The following is a 13,620-nucleotide window of genomic DNA, read 5'->3' on the forward strand; positions in this document are numbered from 1 at the left end:
CTTCTTAATCACTGATGTCACAAAGTGTGGTTACAGAAACCCAGCCTAAACCCAAACAGCAAGCAAAGCAGGTGTAGAAGCACAGTGGGCTAGGAAAAAACCATTAGAAAGGCCAGAACCTAGGAAGAAACCTAGAGAGGAACCAGCTATGAGGGGTGCACAGTCCTCTTCTGCTGTGCCGTGTGAGATTATTAACAGAACATGGCCAAGATGTTAAAATGATCATAGATGACCAGCAGGGTAAATAATAATAATCGAGTGGTTGTAGAGGGTGCAACAGGTCAGCACCTTCAGACACTAAGTTTACTGTGCTTTAACAGCTTGGAAATTCCAGAAAAATGATGTCATGGCTTTAGAAGCTTTTGATAGGCTAATTGACATTCATTGAGTCAATTGGAGTGTACCTGTGGATGCTTGACATCATGGGAAAATCAAAAGAAATCAGCCAAGACTTCAGAAAAAAACTTCACAAGTTGGTTCATCCTTGGGAGCAATTTACAAACGCCTGAAGGTACCACGTTCATCTGTACAAAACATAGTACGCAAGTATAAACCCACATGGACCGAAGCGCGAGCTGTTCGTACCCCCTAACATGGAAGGAAATCGTTCTTCTCTATAGATAACGTACTTTGATGCACAAAAGTGCAAACATCCCAGAAGAAACAGTAAAGCATCTTGTCGAAATGCTGAGGAAACAGGTACAAAAGTATCTATATCCAGTAAAATGAGTCCTATATCAACATAACCTGAGCGCCGCTCAGCAAGGAAGAAGCACTGCTCCAAAACGCCATAAAAAGCCAGACTACAGGTTTGCAACTGAACATGGGGACAAAGATCATACTTTTTGGGAGAAATGTCCTCTGGCCTGATGAAACAAAAATAGAACTGTTTGGCCATAATGACCATTGTTTTGTTTGGAGGAAAAGGGGGATGGTTGCAAGCCGAAGAACACCATTCCAACCGTGAAGCACGAGGTGCAGCATCATGTTGTGGAGGTGCAGGAAGGACTGCTGCGGAAGGACTGGTGCACTTCCCAAAAATAGATGGCATCATGAGGGAGGAAAATTATGTGGGTATATTGAAGCAACATCTCAAGACATCAGTCAGAAGTGTAAAGCTGGTCGCAAATGGGTCTTCCAAATGGACAATGACTCAGTTAAACCAGCTCTGTCAGAGAGGAATGGGCCAAATTCACCAATTATTGTGGGAAGCTTTGTGGAGAGCTACCCGAAACGTTTGACCCAAGTTAAACAATTTAAAGGCAATGCTACCAAATACTAATTGAGTGTATGTAATCTTCTGACCCACTGGGAATGTGATGAAAGAAATAAAAGCTGAAAAAAATCTCTCTCTACACTATTATTCTGCATTTCCACATTCTAAAAGTAAGTGGTGATTCAATTGACCAAAGACGGGAATTGTCAGGAATTGTGAAAAACTGGAGTTTAAATGTAATTTTGGCCGGGTGCATGTAACTTCCCGTACCTTCGAACTTGTAATCATTTTATTTACCAAGATTTTATAAAAATATGTCAGCTTATTCTGACCATCTAAAAGCATGTCCCTGTTGAGCCGAGTGACCACCTGACGAGACATGAGGTCTCATTGCAAGAACAGTTTCAACTGGATTCTCCACTAAGACTGAACGGTACTTTTTGTTATAACTTTCTTTCAGCCAGTTAGTTCATTGCTAAGAGTGGCGCTCTCAGTTGGCCAACAATTGTGGTTCCCCAAAATGTCATAAATACTCAGCGATTTGCAGAGTACATGTGCCCCACTTCATATTGCGTACTAACTCCTCTCTTCTTGCTGTGTTTGATTTTGCTAAGCTGAATCATACATGCTTCAATCAGCGCTCAAATTGCTAGAGGTTGGCCGACCATGGGGGTGTGGCAAATGTGAGGGAAATATGGCACAGCGCAGCTTCCAGAAAATCTTTCAAAGTAGGCATTTCACATCATTGACCATCTTAAGTGATCTTTTTTTAATTTCCCTATACAATGACATACCCAGAATCTAATGCCTGTTGCTCCAGGACCCTGACAAGCAGGATAGCATATTCTTGATTACATTTTGTGGCGAAAGAAAACCACCTTTGAAGTTCCTGGAAATAATTGAAATAATGTAAGGAGACGTATATAACATAATTGTCATAGGACACTCCAGCTGGTGATGTTTAAAAGGATTACTATTAATTACAAAGACAAAATTACAAAGAGCAAAAGCCAAAAAAAATAACTGCGAGAATTCATATTTTTGTACCCATCCTCCTTTGAAAATGCCCAGAAGAAAATGATAAAAGATACTTTAGCCTCAATTGTATTAAATCACTCTATATTAGTATCTTTCTTCTACTGTTCCGTCCTTAATCCAGGCTGCTACAATTGATCTAAAAGTCAATTATCAAAGTTTTCTACAAACGTCAACTTAGACCACAACAGCCTACTGACACACACACTGAATTATCCCACCAGACACTAGGCCCCAAGCCTGGTATGGTCCTTTTCACAGTCCCCAAGTTTCCGTGAACTCAAGAATTATCAGAGTATTTAGAAGCTTGGCTACATTGATCCATATGAAACATAGTGTATATTTATTCTATATGATGTAAAAATGTTGTATCAAGACGTGCCCAAAGTGCGAATTGGCCCTATATTTGGCTTTAATACATTTGCAAGTTTCCATAACTGTGCACCTCCCTCCAAAACATGGAACTTCCTTACATTCAAGCATTTGGCTTGATTCTATTACCTCTCTTGTTATTCGCACTAACCTGTGTAACATTTGGAATCTCCAAAGTGCACAAGCAATGTTGCAAGTTTAGAACAAATCATCTAACTAAGAATTTATGTTTTCTGCCAATAATGTGATATTGTCTACTTTATCCTTGATGGAAATGTGGGTGTAATTGATTACATATACATCAAGAATCCAATGCTAATCAAATTAAAGCCTAATACTGGATTATGTTAAAAAGCTGTTAGCGACCGTCCTGCGGGAGCGGACCCCGATCCTGTTTAGAAGTGTGAACACATAACCCACATGTTCGACGCAGTTGGGTCTATTTGTAAACAAGTTACTACTATTATTTGCAAAATTTTAAAATTAAATCCTCTTTAAATTTCTTTTCTCACGAACTGGCAACCTAAATCCACTCCATTAGTGGCAGCAGCCGTCCAAATGCCACCATTAGTTTTGTGCCTGTTCACTTATCCGAATTGATTTGTCTCCGGAGAGGTTCTGCCATTTTTTTGGGAATTCACTTCTTAGTTGACGAACAAAAGAATGGTGCGTAGGGAATAGAAGAACTAATGGTTGGAGGACTGACGTTCTTCTTGTCAGATCAGGCTTTAATATCTGCCCTAAATAATCCTTATTGGCATCTCAGACCTGTATTTGTCAAACCTGTTTCCCCTTTAACTCCTCAGCCAGTTGTTCCGGCTCCCATCTTTCCTCAGGACCTCCAGTGTGATCTTTCACAGCTCCCTCATCACTAGAGCTCTGTACCATCCTAATCCACTGAGTGAACCAGCACTATCAGCTATCCTTCCAAGCTGGCCCTCTGAGATGGAAGGAATTCGATCAACACTCTTAATCAAGTGTCCACTAGAATCTTTCAGGTTCCGCCTCGGCCCAGCTCTTCCAGAATGTCAAGCAGCAGAAAATGAAAATTTTTTGCCTCTGGGAACAGACGATAATAATATGAACATAACTAAACCAGGTCGCCTGACGGGTATCAGAATTCTCTTTTTGTTGATGTATGAAACAACAAGTCCCTGCCTTTGTGTTGTAATGTGCCATCTTGCTGAGTCTACTTTAATTAATTGTAATCTGAATTAGGAAAGAAGTGGATGGCGATTACCACAGAGACGAGGTGTGCAACCGACCAACTATTTCATAATTGAAAGAAAAAGGGCACACACTCATGCATTAAGTACCGTTTTCTTTCTATCTTTAGGATTCTAAAAAGAGCTACATTACTGTGTTAACTGTAAATATTGACTATGTAGGTGAACTCTCTCATAACATAATTAAATCTGCTTGGGAAGACAGGAAATAATATTTACCTGCTGTAGCGGCCACCTGGTGGGTAACTGTGGTGGTAAAAAGACCTTGAATTTACACATGCTCCTCAACAAATTGTCATTGACAGGACATGAAATCATTAAAAAGTGGGGTATATACGCAGGTGCATTTGGGAATATTCAGATCCCTTGACTTTAAAAAAAATCATGTACAGACTTGTTCTAGTTTTCTACTCATCCTATCTACAAACATTACCCCATAATGACCAAACAAAAAATTGGTTTAGAAATGTTTGCAAATGTAACCATTTTAGTGCTATACATCTGTACTGTATTTTCTCTATTTCTTTGTTTAATATAACTCTTTACCAAAATGTTGTTGTTTTAAAGATGAGTATTGAATTGCTATGACCTAATTAAAAGTCCAACATAAGGGAATCTTGTTACCGGATTATGTCGGAAAAAGTCAGTTATAAATCCTTTGTCTTTATTCAAAAACAGGTGCCATCAAGGAGGCTTGATTACATTTCCAATATCTTGTCCACGTGACATTCTAAGAGTAATGCGGATTGCAATTATTTTATGGTGTCACTCATTCTGCTCCCAATCAAAATGTGTTTTTACTTTTGTGCCAGCGCAAGATACAAGGAAGTAATTCAGACAGACTAGCTTGATTAAGCCCCTCCGTCATCTCACTAAGTAAGGTATTTAAGCATCCATATTATCCACCTAGTATCTAATGTGTCCATGAGTTGTGGATCTCCTTAAGTGCTGAGGGTGATAGTTTGTAGTGTGATTTCTTACGTGCATTTGAGTTACTTAAAACCGTTTATAATCTCCCACATAAATAATAGGACTTCGATCTCATGTTGCTTAGTGAGCTTGATAGATTGCCTTATAATATTTTTCAAAGAAGTGTGCATCACCTTACACGCTTGCTGTTCCCTCCCTCTGGTACATTGTTCAAGACAAAACACGGAGTCTTCATGGTTCTGCACACCCTTCCATAGACTACACAGTAATTCTGACGACTTCCGGAGGACGTCCTCCCAACCTATCAGAGCTCTTGCAGCATGAACTGAACATGTGTTCATCCCAAGCAAAGATCTAGAGAAATCATCAGTACTTGCAGTGCTAATTGTGGGAGTAATTTGACTCAGGAGAAAGGAAAAGGAGGAAATAGTGAAATTAACTCAAACAGAAGAGGGAATGCTTACTTATTTAGCTTAGCTAGCTAAGGCTATCCAACCACTTTAACTCTTTAGACTACACCTGGTCATTTCACGTATACTTTTTTTTGTGCTTGCTTGTAACTGGCCTAAACTGCTTCCCTGTACACTGGCATTGCATGATTGAACACATTGGATGGATTGTGGGTTTCCAACGCTTTAGTTTATAGTAGCTAATATGTTGTGACTATATGTTAGCTAATATGGTGACATATGATGTTAGCAGGTGTGTTGTGTGTAAGCCGGTTATGGTATGAAGGTTTGGCTTTAGTTGGAGAGTTTTTTTTTTTTTGTGTTTTCTGTTTTTTTCAGCTGATGTTGTTTACTGAAGGTTCCCAATCAAGGCAGAACGTAATTGATCTGAAAGAAGGAGGAATGAGCGCTAGAGCAATGATGCTGTTTGTATGGCTGCTATGAATGTTGATGGAACGTGACTGTGTGGCCGGGTGATCATCTGCTGGATTTCTGTTGCAAAACGTATTCGCGCTCTCCCTATCTTAAACGAACCGACCGCCACCGGTTTGCAACATTCGGATCAAGTTGTTGGACAATAATTTAGTGTTCTGGGAAGCGTCATATGTCCAGAACCTAAAGAAATGTTTTATTGATTTTACAGAACGTTAAAAAAAATATGTTTCTGGCGAACGTTCTTTGCAAATTCAGGCAAATGTTTTTAACTGGACAGTTTTTTGTTTTGGTAACATATCTTGTCATGGTCCACTACGAATGCTTCCCAGCAACTAATGAAATATTGTGGGAAATACAACAGAAGGGAAACCCAGACATGTCACAGGCGATATGAGCTGAAGCATCCGTTTAGAATTTCTCCCACCAATATGGTAGTAGAGAGGAGCACTGAACTACCGTGCCGTAGGTAGTGGAGACGGTGGTGGTCTAAGGTGTGAAACTGGCCTGATATTCTGCACCATTTTCCATTGTTGTAAATATCTGATTCTCAAGAAATTTTTATTGTCCCCAAAACGAAAATCTGTTAACACAACATATCAATATGATACGAGTTAAGCGTTTTATACTATTTACTAAGTTGACACCAATGCTAAAAATAAATGTTTTTTGAAGGATTCAGGTTGAAATTGAGTTTGTTTGCACAATGACCACAGCACTTTAACAGAGATGGTGGTCCTGACCGGAAATTGTTGCAAATACATGCGTACAATGCGCCAAAAAGATCATCGTAGCTCGGCTCGGCTCTCCCACTCCTCCTTACTTGTTTCTTCCACTATGCGTAATTTGCTCCCCCTGTAAACAACACCTGATTAACTATCTTGTGTTAAGTTATGTGTCCATTGGGTCCACAATGGTCCATCCCAAGTTCATTTGATTGAAATTTGAGTTAGAATTTTGTTACCTGGAAGCAGATAAGTCCGTTCCATCGAGTTTATCAGCTGTTATTTCTTCCAGTAGAAGATTCGTCATTCCAACAAACAGGTTTATAAACAACTGAAATAGTGGGGACGTAGTTTTCTCAATAGAGGATACTACACAATTTTGCGCGCTGGAATGCACAAAAAGGGACATTGCACAAATCTAGATTCATACAATAGAGACATGCGAGTCAGTAATGATAAGTGAGAATGAAATTATGCATTACATAGTTAATAACAAATTATTATTCAACATATCAGATTACGTTTGGTATGATTGGATTGTGCATCTGCAGGGTTTAGTGGAGAGTGTGTATTCTTTGCTTCTTTGGGTAAGTGTACACAGGAGAAGTTGTTTAGATTTCTCTTATTCCATCCCTTTCAATTACTCCCGCACCTTAAAGGACCAAAATATACAGTTAAATTGTGCGTCAATAGGAATAAAAATGCAACTTGATTATTTAAATGATTTGCAGGGAAGTAAGTTAAAACAATATCTGAAACCTCAAGAATAAATAATGTGATAAATAATGAACAAACTACTAAATAATGTGAAAATATGTATTTCAGTCAAACATGTCGCTGCAACTCTCCTCATTTTTTTTGCCGTTATGCTTTTAAACAGTATTACATTCCCCAATGTGTATTTGACTTGAATTTCCATGTTCAGATAGAAGTGTTTTTTTTTAGGGTTAGGGTTCAGTCACTCTTTTCTACAACATTACTGGGGAGCAACAACACATTCAGGATGGACCTTTGCCAAGTGTTGGTAGTAATAACAACACAGTGCAAGTATGGGGGATGGGAGTTCCTCATCTGTGAACATTCACCATAAGCAGAAAATTTTCCATGATCTATTATGACATGTTTGTGTCTTTATCTCTAATGGGAGGGGAGGAAAACTCAATGATGTCATCGATTCAGTCACATGGGCTACCAGACAGGAAGTCATTATCCACCACCTGAAGAAAGATAACATTTCTGAGCGTTCTCTGAATATAGGTTACTACTACAATGACAAACAAGTTATGCAACAAATGATCGAGTAATTCTTGTTTAGCGAAAGTCTTAAAGCATGAAAACACACAGAAATCTTATTGCCGGTAGGTACTTATCACAGTGGAGGCCGTCCTTCTCTCGCTAGACAACCAGCAGCTCGCATGCCGACCGAGGTAGAAGCTGTAGAGTTAATTGCAATTTTCTTACCACAATTTGCAATGGGCGTAGAGGAAAATGTTTGTAGTTTAAAGCAAGGTTGGCTACAATTCTACACATTTGCAATGGGGGATAAGAGAAAAATGTTTTTACTATTAAGCAAGTTTTGCTGCAATTCTTAAACATTTGTCCAGATTATGTGGAGAGAAATGTTTGCAGTTTGAGTGAGAGTGACGTAACAAAATCAATAGGCGGGCGCCCACTCTTGTTCAGCTCATACTCATGCAGATCAAGATTTAGATGGTAGTTGGCTAGCTATAGCCTAAAAATCAAAAAGTATTTAGTTACATGCGCTATAATTTGCGACGTGACACTGTCAGCTGTCACGGGCCCTCCCGGACATCACCCCTAGGACACTCTGGCAATTTAAGATGCAGACAGCCTCTCATTCTGACTCCCTCCGGTTCCTTATCATGGTCAGAAATGCTTTAACCACTAGTTAAGGATTGTTCAAGTTGGTGTACCAATCGAAATCTATGCTCCAAGATTGTATGACTAGTTGGTTGTGTCTTTTCCATTTATGTTTTGATGCGACTCTCGACTTTTAGACACGTATGAGCACAAATAACTAGGGCGCACGTGGCTGTGTCACTCTTGTTTTCAGGTATGTCTTACAACTGTTGCTGTGTTAATTATTCGCCCACTACTTCGGTTAGTTGTTGAGGGTCTTCACCTGTGGTTGGCCCAGGGCTATTTAACGACGATGGATGGCCCCAATGTGCTCTAAGTTAGTGGAGGGAACCACATTTAGTGGCCGATGCCATATTTGATTCTAGACAAACCAATCTATTAACTCTTAGCTCTATCACTGTTGTTCATTTTAATCCACCCTAATTATGTGGGTATATTGAAGCAACATCTCAAGACATCAGTCAGGAAGTTAAAGCTTGGTCGCAAATGGGTCTTCCAAATGGACAATGACTCAGTTAAACCAGCTCTGTCAGGAGGAATGGGCCAAAATTCACCCAACTTATTGTGGGAAGCTTGTGGAAGGCTACCCGAAACGTTTGACCCAAGTTAAACAATTTAAAGGCAATGCTACCAAATACTAATTGAGTGTATGTAATCTTCTGACCCACTGGGAATGTGATGAAAGAAATAAAAGCTGAAAAAAATCTCTCTCTACACTATTATTCTGACATTTCACATTCTTAAAAGTAAGTGGTGATCCTAACTGACCAAAGACAGGGAATTGTCAGGAATTGTGAAAAACTGAGTTTAAATGTATTTGGCCTGGGTGCATGTAAACTTCCGACTTCAACTGTATATACAATGATATAAAACATATGTCCCTTATTTGACCATTAAAAAGCAGTCCCTGAGCAGTGACCACCTGAGACATGAGGCTCATTCAAGACAGTTCATGGGATTCTCCGGTACTTTTGTATACTTTTCAGCCAGTAGTTCTGAAAGTAGGCSCCAGGGCCAAAAGTGGTCCCCAAAAATGTCATAATACCTCACATATGTGCAGATATGTGCCCCACTTCATTGCTCTCTCTCTCTTTCTGCTGTGTTTGATTATTGCTAGCTGAATCTCATTGTCTGGAACTCAAATTGCTAGAGGTTGGCCGACATGGGGGTGGAAATGTAGGGAAAATGGCACAGCGCAGCTTCCAGAAAACTTTCAAAGTAGGCATTTCACACATTGACACATCTTAAGGATCTTTTTTTCAATTTTCACCTAAAATGACATACCCAAATCTAACTGCCTGTTGCTCAGGACCTGAAGCAAGGATATGCATATTCTTGATACCATTTGAAAGGAAACACTTTGAAGTTCTGGAAATATTGAATTAATGTAGGAGAATATAACACATTAGACCTGGTAAAAGATAATACAAAGAAAAAAAATATGCGTATTTTTGTACCATCATCTTTGAAATGCAAGAGAAAAGCCATAATCTATTATTCCAGCCCAGGCGCAATTTAGATTTTGGCCACTAGATGGCAGCAGTGTATGTGTAAAGTTTTAGATTGATCCAATGAACCATTGAATTTCTGTTAAAAATGTTGTATCAAGACTGCCCAAATGTGCCTAATTGGTTTATTAATACATTTGCAAGTTCATAACTGTGCACTCTCCTCAAACATTAGCATGGTATTCTTTCACTGTAATAGCTACTGTAAATTGGACAGTGCAGTTAGATTAACAAGAATTAAAGTTTTCTGCCAATATTAGATATGTCTATATCCTGGGAAATGTACTTGTTACTTACAACCTAATGCTAATCGACATACCGTACGTTAGCGCAACGTCTGCGGGGGTGGGGGGGAGGGGGGGGGATCACCGATCCTGTAGAGGTCAACCACTGTCATCAGTGAGGTCTTTTGTAAAACAGTACTATTTGCATTTTAAAAGCTTCTTAATTCTTTTCACTCTTTGGCACACAATCCCAAACGTTAACTGTTCATCATCATGTGATGGTTGACGCTGCCATTTTTTTGGGTGGGGTAATCAGCTTTAATGTTGCAGATAGATTCTGGCATTCAGACCGTTTTTGTCAACTTCCCCTTTAACTCCTCAGCCAGGTTGTTCCGGCCCATCTTCCTCAGGACCTCCAGTGTGATCTTCACAGCTCCCTCATCACAGAGCTCTGTACCATCTAATCCCTGATGACAGCCTGATCAGCATCCTCCAAGCTGGCCCTACTGAGATGGAAAGGAAATTCATCACACTTATCAGTTCACCACTAGAATCTCTTTTCAGGTTGCCCTCGGCCCAGCTCTTCCAGAATTGTCAAGCAGCAGAAAATGAAATTTTTTGTCGCCTGGAACAGAAATAATAATATGAAACATAACTAAACAGTCCTGACGGATCAGAATTTCTGCTTTTTGTTGATGTGATGTAAACAACAAGTCCCTTTTGTCGTGTAATGATGCCATCTTGCGAGTCTACCTTTAATAATTGTATTGATTAGGAAAGAGAGTGGATGGCGATACCACAGGAGTCGAGGTGCAACGACCACTATTCATAATTAGAAGAGGAAAAAGGGCACACGTCACTCAGCATTAAGTATGCTGTTTTCTTTCTATCTTTAGGATTCTAAAAAGCTACATTACTGTGTTAATGTATAAAATATTGACTATTGAGGGAACTCTCCTCAACATAATTAAATCTCTTGGGAAGACAGGAAATAATATTTACCTGCTGTAGCGCCACCTGGTGGTGTAACTGTGGGTAAAAAGAGACCTTGATTACACATGCTCCTCAACAAATTGTCATTTGACAGACCATGAATATCATTAAAAAGTGGGTATATACGCAGTGCATTTGGAAGGTATTCAGATCCCTTGACTTTAAAAAAAAGTATGTTACAGACTTGTTCTAGTTTTTTACCTCATCTATCTACAAACAATACCCCATAATGACAAAGCAAAAATTGGTTTTTAGAAATGTTTGCAAATGGTACCATTTTTAGTGCTATACATCTGTACTGTAATTTTCTCTATTTCCTTTGTTAATATGAACTCTTTTGACCAAAATAGTTTTTGTTTTAAAGATGAGTATTGAATTGCATGACCTAATTTAAAAAGTGTCCCATACAATAAGGGGATCTGTTGTACCGATTATGTCGGAAAAAGTCAGTTATGAAATCCTTTGTCTTAGTTCAAAACAGGTTGCCATCCAGGAGGCTTTGATTACATTTCCAATATTCTTGTCCACGTGGACATTCTGTAAGAGTAATGCGGATGCCAATTATTTTATGGTCCGACTGCATTCTGCTCCCAATCAAATGTGTTTTTACTTTTGGTGCCAGCGCAAAGGATACAAGGAAGTAATCAAGACGACTAGCTTGATTAAGCCTCCTCCATGTACATCTCACTAAGTAAGGGTATTTAAGCATCCATATATCCACTAGTTCTAATGTGTCCATGATAGTTGTGATCTCCTTAAGTGCATGAGGGTGATAGTTTGTAGTGTGATTTCCTTTACGGTGCATTGAAGTACTTAAAACCGTGTTATAATCTCCCACCATAATAATAGGATCGATCGTATGTTGCTTGTGAGCTTGATAGATTGCTATAAATATTTTTCAAAGAAGTGTGGATCATCCTTACAGCTAGCTTCTGTCCTCCTCTGGGTACATTGACTTCAAGACAAAACCTAGGAGTCTCATGGTTCTCACCCCCTTCCATAGACTTACACAGTAATTCTGACGACTTCCGGAGGACGTCCTCCAACCTATCAGAGCTCTTGCAGCATGAACTGACATGTTGTTCATCCAAGCAAAGGATCAGAGAATGCATCTAGTACTGCAGTGCATAAATTGTGGTGAGTAGTTGACTCAGAGAAAGAAAGGAAATAGTTGAACTTAACTCAAACAGAGAGGAATGCTATTTATGTTAGCTAGCTAGCTAAGGCTATCCAACACTTTAACTCTTGCAAGGGCCCACCGYTGTAARTGCTAAACTGCTTCCTGTACACTGCATTGCATGATTGAACACATGGATTGGATTGTGGGTTTACCAACGCTTTAGTTATAGTAGCTAATATGTTGACTATGATGTTAGCTAATATGGTGACAATGATGTAGGCTGTGTGTAGCGAGGACAGAGCGCATAGATGCAATGATGCTGTTTGTATGGCTGCTTATGAAAGTGAACTGTGTGGCCGGTGATCATTCTGCTGTTTCTGTTGCAAAACGTTTCGCTCTCCCTCATCTTAAACGGAACCGACCGCCACCGGTTTGCACATTCGGATCAGAGTTGGTTGACAGATTAGTGTTTTTGGGAAGCGTCATATGTTCCCAGAACCTAAAGAAATGTTTTATGAATTTTTAAAGAACGTAAAAAAAATATGTTCTGGAACGTTCTTGCAAAATCAGGCAAATGTTTTTAACTGGACAGTCTTTGTGTTTTGGTAACATATCTTGTCATGTCCACACAATGCTCCCACAACCTAATGAAATATTGTGGGAATACAGACAGAAGGGGAAACCCAGACATGTCACAGGGGATATGAAGCTGAAGCATCCGTTTAGAATGTTCTCACCACCAATATGGTATGTGAGAGAGGACGTCCAGTCGTAGGTAGTGGGAGACGGTGGATCAAGGTGAAACTGGCCTGATATTCTGCACATTTTCTCATTGTTTAAATATCTGATCTCAATAAATGTTTATTGTCCCCAAAACGAAATCTGTTACAAACACAGTGCATTACGTTTATATATTTGACTAATTGACAAAGTAAAATAAATGTTTTTGAAGGAGTTCAAGGTTGAATTGAGTTTGTGCACAAAACACACACTTAACAGAGATGGTGGTCCCTGACGGAAATGTGCAAATACATGCTACAATGCGCCAAAAGGATCTCGCTAGCTCGGCTCGGCTCTGCCCACCTCCTTACTTGTTCTTCCCACTATGCGTAATTTGCTCCCCCTGTAAACAACACTGATTAACTATCTTGTGTTAGTTATGTGGTGGGTCCACATGGTCCATCCAAGTTCATTTGATTGAATTTGAGTTAGAATTTCTGTTACCTGGAAGCCAGATAAGTCCGTTCCATACGAGTTTATCAGCTTTATTTTCTTCCAGAAGAAGATTCACTTCTTCAACAACAGGTTTAATAAAAACTGAAATGTGGGGACGTAGTTTTCATAGGAATCCACAATTTTTGCTGGCTGGAACAAAAAAAAGGGACATTTCACAAACTGATTTCTGAAATAGAGCATTGCGAGTCAGTGAAATGATAAGTGAGAATGAATTTATGCATTACATAGTAATACAAATGTATTATTCAAACATATCTCAGATTTACGTTTGGT

At 39.3% G+C, this 13,620-nt stretch overlaps 1 long non-coding RNA gene across 1 annotated transcript; it reads right to left on the bottom strand.

Annotated features, from left to right (window-relative positions):
- Positions 1 to 3,378: 3,378 nt before the first annotated feature.
- LOC139025161 (uncharacterized) lies at positions 3,379 to 13,614 on the bottom strand. Its single transcript, XR_011476618.1, has 3 exons — positions 13,336 to 13,614; positions 11,001 to 11,027; positions 3,379 to 3,682 (listed from the first exon to the last, which is right to left on the bottom strand). It is a non-coding gene; the product is annotated as an uncharacterized lncRNA (long non-coding RNA).
- Positions 13,615 to 13,620: the final 6 nt, after the last annotated feature.

This window comes from Salvelinus sp. IW2-2015, unplaced genomic scaffold, assembly GCF_002910315.2.
Source record: "Salvelinus sp. IW2-2015 unplaced genomic scaffold, ASM291031v2 Un_scaffold2323, whole genome shotgun sequence".
NCBI lineage: Eukaryota > Metazoa > Chordata > Actinopteri > Salmoniformes > Salmonidae > Salvelinus > Salvelinus sp. IW2-2015.